The sequence below is a fragment of the Dendroctonus ponderosae genome, unplaced genomic scaffold, assembly GCF_020466585.1.
Source record: "Dendroctonus ponderosae isolate FM_Combo_2020 unplaced genomic scaffold, Dpon_F_20191213v2 Dpon_F_20191213_1, whole genome shotgun sequence".
Lineage (NCBI taxonomy): Eukaryota > Metazoa > Arthropoda > Insecta > Coleoptera > Curculionidae > Dendroctonus > Dendroctonus ponderosae.
The window spans coordinates 568,568-574,402 of NW_026017110.1; the positions used below are offsets into that span (position 1 = coordinate 568,568).

Consider the following 5,835-nt stretch of genomic DNA (forward strand, 5'->3'; position numbering starts at 1 on the left):
CACTTTCAGAAGACGTAAAAATCCTTCCCCTTCCACAATAGAAGGCCGCAAATAGTTGCAGACAAAAAACGCTAAACCCTGCGCTGTTTTGTGGTATTTTGAACATACCTTCAAAATAGAAACCAAAATTAAAACTTGTATGTTACTATCCGTACTAGCATCAAAAAACCTTTTCCCTTTCAACATGTTTTCTCATTTAGAACCGCTAGATGTTGATGGCTGTGTCATATCCAACTGAAGTTCTTCAATAGACTTCACAAAATAAGCTATATCTTCATAAATATGTGTTCTGTTAGTTTGGGCAGTGTTTACACTTTTGATAATTCGATTCGATACGAGTATTTGTATCGCAAGCAATCGCAATCGAAGCCAAGTATCGTACTTGAGGCTAAATACGGGCCTTAGTGGTGTCAATTGGCCTCCAAGATCCTCCGACTTAACGCCGTTAGATTTCTTTTTGTGGCGCTATGCGAAAGATCGTGTTTACGCTAACACTCCTCAAACTCTTGAGTAACTCAAAGCCAATATCCGTGATGTTATAACCGAGATATTACGGGTAATGTGCCAAAAAGTCATTCAAAATTCCCTCAAAAGGATTGAAGCCTGTAGGAGGTCCCATGGAGGCCATTTAAATGATATTGTTTTTCACGTATAATGGCAAAGTTTAATCTTTATATTTTCGTCTCCATCTGAATGTTTTGTGTGTGTTTTTACTTTACTTTCCCAGGCATAAAATGTATCCATAAATTGCTTAGAACTTTTAATATGTTTCTATTAAGCGTCAGAACATAAAAGAAACTGGTAGGCTTAGGCAGATACTGAAACTGCTGTTTGCAGGAAACAATTAACCAGACGGCGCGAGAAACAATGGCAATTTCTAGAGCCTCAAAACAGTAAAATGTTTATGACCTTTTTAGAGGCACCTGGGCATTAAGAGTTTAGGAGTGGAACATCCAAGCACCCAGAGAGGCTGCATTAGGTGCAAAAAGCGCTAGTAAAACTCCGTCCATTTGAACACTTTATGACGCACGGTTCCCTAAATATTTAACAGGAGTGAACAAATGACTGCAAAGCGTCCGAAAGGACAAGCAATATGTTGCTTCCAGAAAATTCCTGAAAAAACCGCACTCCAAAATTTCGGTTTGCACTCACTTGATAACTGAGCACATCGCAATGTTCCCATTTCTTCACTATCGTTCATTAATTAAAATGAAGGCAAGAAGATCGCAGGACGCTCAGGAGCCAATTTTCCCAATTTATGTCCTGTTTTCGTTTGCGCATGCATCAGACCTAATTAGTGCTCATAATGCATAGTTTGCTAAATGTTCGATAGCATCTACTCCAATACGTAATGCAATAAGAGGGCGCAATGATAAATCATATTAGTTAGTAGGCAAAGTGTCAGCTAAGTATTACAGCTATGTTTACGCAAGAGCTGATAATGATGTTCAGCATTTGGCAATTGTTTAGCTGCACATATTTTGATGGAAAAAAGTGGCGAGCTGGCAAATGAACATAAATCGCATTTAATTTCTGCTGGAAGACGGGAGGAAACTTGATGTAAAGCCGTTAATAACTCAAAAGTGAACAAAAGCCAGCCTAAATCACTAGAGATGAAAAATGCGGTTAGTTTCAGTTGCGGCGTATGTGGTTTCAGTGTAATGGATTCGCTTTGTCCGGGTAATTTATGGGGGACTTTTTCCAGAACCTGAGGAATGTTTAAATTTGCTGATGCTCTCATTTCTCATAGCAATGCAGCTACTCTAGTGAACTAGACATGTTTGCGAGGTTTATTCTCTCATTGATACCAAAATCCACCACACATGAGTATTTTCATGCAAGTAGCAACACGAGCTGATACAAAAGCGGACACTTCACTAGTCTGCAAGTTAAAACCGTATATTAGATCATTAATAGGGAAAAGGGCATTGAAATAAAATAACTATATATTTATCTCAACACAAGCAGAACGTATTTTATCATGTTGATACAACGAGTTCTTTAAGGCTTTCTTATCAGACTGAAATTCATCGATATAATTCGGTTGAGCTCAACCATTTATGCTTAGATCAGCGACTAAAAATTCCGAGTCGAATTCTCTGAATGTAAACATAGATTATGGCTTTTCTCCTTTTTACTGACAAAGAGGAATGATACCATTTACTTTTCCCCCATTTTTTTGTGCAGGGATGCCAATATCATACCGGGTTTTCAACGGTGCAAAAGAACTCTTAAAACCACACAAATACACAATGTGAAACAATAGAATACGCCTGAGGAACCGCATCCGTTCAGCGGAAGCTCTCAAGCAAACTGCCTCTGAAGATGCAAGGCACTCGTGCTTGGGAAACGTTAGGAAGAAATTCAATTCTACAACGGCCTACAAACACGGAAAACTCACAATTATCAATTCCTTGTTGATTTAGGCAAATTTGCTGTTTGAGTTTGCCAAAGATATGATAAAGACACAAGAATGCTACTTTTAGATAACTTGAATCTTAGGCGAGAAAACTGTTTGTCTTTGAGAGCGATAAAAGGACGCAGATTTAAGTCATTTAGCAACGTTGTTATTTTATTTTTATGGATTAATCCGAAAGCATGACCAGACTACACGGGACACCCGGTATATATTGGAACCATTTATTTCTTCGATCAAGTCAATTTTTCGACAAAAGTCTGCTACGCACAAAACACACAAAACGCGACAAAAGTTGCAGATTTTTGAAGAAAATTGTGCCCGTATAAATTTGGAAAAAATCGGATTTAAATGCAAAATAAACTGGTGTTTGGGTTAACAGTTTTCTATAAAATGTGCAAATTTCAAGTCGCTGTCCCTTTTAGTTCGAAAGTTATGAATTTTTAAACAAAGACGTGTTTTACGTGTTATTAAACATTAATTGTTGCTTGCCTTGATAAATTAGCCGAAAATCAGCTTTTAGAACAAGATAGCTGAAAATTTGACGGGTTTTTGCCTCACTAATCTCCTATTGAATGTGCAAGTTTCAACATGCTACTTGACACAGTTTGGAAGTTGTGAGCTTTCAAAGAAAAGCGTCTAACTTGGTGACTATTATACTGGGTGTTCCGTAAGCACATGATCAAAAGAATACTGCGATATTCTTTGCATAAAAAAAGACGATCTGACCTGACTTTTATTAACAAAAAATGTCTGGCTCCTCTGCTATTGATAGTCAAAGTTCTTCAAAAAAGTATCTTTTTTTGAAATATCGGGAGAATTGTATTTGTTCACATTGTTAAATGGCGAGAAAACACATATTACTTGCATCCAATTCACAACAGATGCTGTTCTTTGCGCGATTTGTAAATGTTGGTCAGAAAATTAAGGTTTTAAAGGCAACTGCAAACTCTCCACTAAAAAAACGCAACTTCTAATCTGGATCAAGAAGCGATCTGAAATTTCTACAGTCGATAGAAGAGACTTCAAACTTTCATCCAAATCAGAGATGCTGTTCTTGCGCGGTTTGTAAATTTTGGGCCGAAATAAACGATTTTGAGCAACTGCAGACTCTCCAATAAAAAATCGCTGCTTCCAATCCTTATCAAGTAACGGTTTCAAATTTCTGTAATCGATAGAAAACACTTCCCTGTAAAACCGTTCCAACTTTCGAACGTGTTCACGCAACTGCAGACTCTCCAATAAAAAAATCGCAACTTCCGATATAGAGCAAGTAGCCATTGGAAATTTCTACAGGCGATAGAAAACACTTCCATCTAAAAACCGGCAAAGTTTCAACCAAATAGCATCAGACGCTGTTTTTCTTTTTATCTTGGTCTGAAAATGAACGGTTTTAACCGAATGTAGATTTTTCAATAAAAAATCGCAACTTCTAATCGGGGTTAAAGAGCGATTTGAATTTTCTGTTGTCGATAGAAGAAAGACACTTCACTCTAAAAACCCTCAAACTTTGACGAAAATTGCACAGAATGCTGTTTTTTGCGCTCATTGTAAATCTTGTCTGAAAATGAGCGCTTTTACGCTAGCGCATAAAACTTCATCCTAACTGTGATAAACCCGAACGATAAAAACTAATGCACTTTTCCCCTTTTTTTGCGCAAAAACTATGAATGTTGCAAAATTTTACAAAGAGTATAAAATTGCCAATAAATGTTTGGTGCACCAATCAAAAAACACTTAATAATTCAACACTTGCCCAAATCGGCTGAACGCGATTGTTTCATCAAAACATGAGTCTTACATAAGAACAAATTCACAGCGAGTTTCACCAAAATCAATCCCGATATTTCAAAAATGGTAAATTTTTTGAAGAGCTTTGACTATCAATAGCAGAGGAGCTAGACATTTTTTGTTAATAAAAGTTAGGCCAGATCCCTTTTGATCATGTGCTTACGGCGCATCCTGTATAAACCCCCTTTATAAACTCATCAAAAATCCTCTTTAAGGTCAATTTGCATAACAAGGTGCGATGTTTTCCGTCCGACTGTCTACTATGTAACGTGTAAATTTCAAGTTGTTGCGTGTTTTACTTAGAAAGTTGCGAATTTTTAAAGAAAGGTGTGTAATTCAGTGAATTGTTACTGTTGGTCTTTATAAGTTGCAGAAAAATCCACTTTCACTTTGATTCCGATCAAAAATTCAAGGTTTCAAGTCTCTACTTTAGGCGAGAGAACATTTTTGCATTCTGATGACGATCAAGTGCGGTTTCAACGAAAATTTGGAGATTTTAAGCCTCAGTTAATCTCTGTGAACGTATCAAGTATCATCTTGTTTCAGTTTCTAACTGAAGCACGTTTTGAATAATTTTGATGGGTGGTTGAAAACACGATTTTTAAAGATGCGGAACGAAACAGACTTTATCGGGACTTTAATGATTTTTTTACCGATTGCAGATTGAAAGTTGCGACTTTTTCAAGCAGCGCTTCGAGTTATGTGAAAACGGTCGGTTTTAAACCAGCATTTTAAAACGTGGCAAAATTGCAATTTTCCTGCGATTGCGGATTTAAATGGCAGCGTTGCAACAGAATACGTTGCCATTATTGAAGAACCATTTGGATGAAGAACAATGGAAACTTCATGGAGCAATGGAATTTTACATCAGCGCTAAACGATGTTAAAATTTACATCGTTCAGTATTGAACATCATTATTAATTAGCACATCTAAAAATCTGTTTTTACATCAACTATTTTTCGACATGCAACTTTCCCGAAATCGGGCTTAACACGAGTAAACTTCGGCTATCCAAGCTGGCGCCTCGATCACATTACGCATCATCCCTCTTTTCCGCATTTTATCGCAAATCGCACATCCCTTAACGGAAAATCGGTAAATACCAAACGTGTCAAGAATAATCTAGGGAAGCGTCCCAAGGACAAGTTTGAATTTTTTTCCCGATTTCAAATGCGGTGCAGACGAGGCCAAATGATTGGCGAAAGAAGCACGGCAGCGCCCTACGTGGAATCGGCTTTTATCGAAACTAGAAATCTGCAAATACGTGAAGTGCATGCGAAATTTTATACAGGGTTAATGTGGCAAAAATACGGGAGTAAACGAAGCATGCGAAGACGCGATATTGATTTATCGAGGCGCAAGGAAGTGATGGATTAAACTAGTTCATAGAATACAGCCAAAATTTTCCATGTTGAATGTTCCTCAACTGGCGTGCTTTTTTTTAATGGAAATTAACTTTGTGCTTTCTCGCATTTAAACTTTGTTGAGCTTGAAGTGCAACTAACAAAAGCACCCGCCAACTGAAATGGAGCTGTTAATATCGGCGCAATACATATACAGTAAAGTCCGCAAAATGTTAATCAATGTAAAACAGGAGAAATCAAAACTAAGCAAGTTTATGCACAT

General features: G+C 37.3%; 1 protein-coding gene across 1 annotated transcript in view; it reads left to right on the forward strand.

Moving 5' to 3' along the window:
• LOC109543095 (fasciclin-2) overlaps window positions 1-5,835 on the forward strand; it is a gene marked incomplete in the record, with an annotated part of 136,621 nt that overhangs the window by 48,088 nt on the left and 82,698 nt on the right.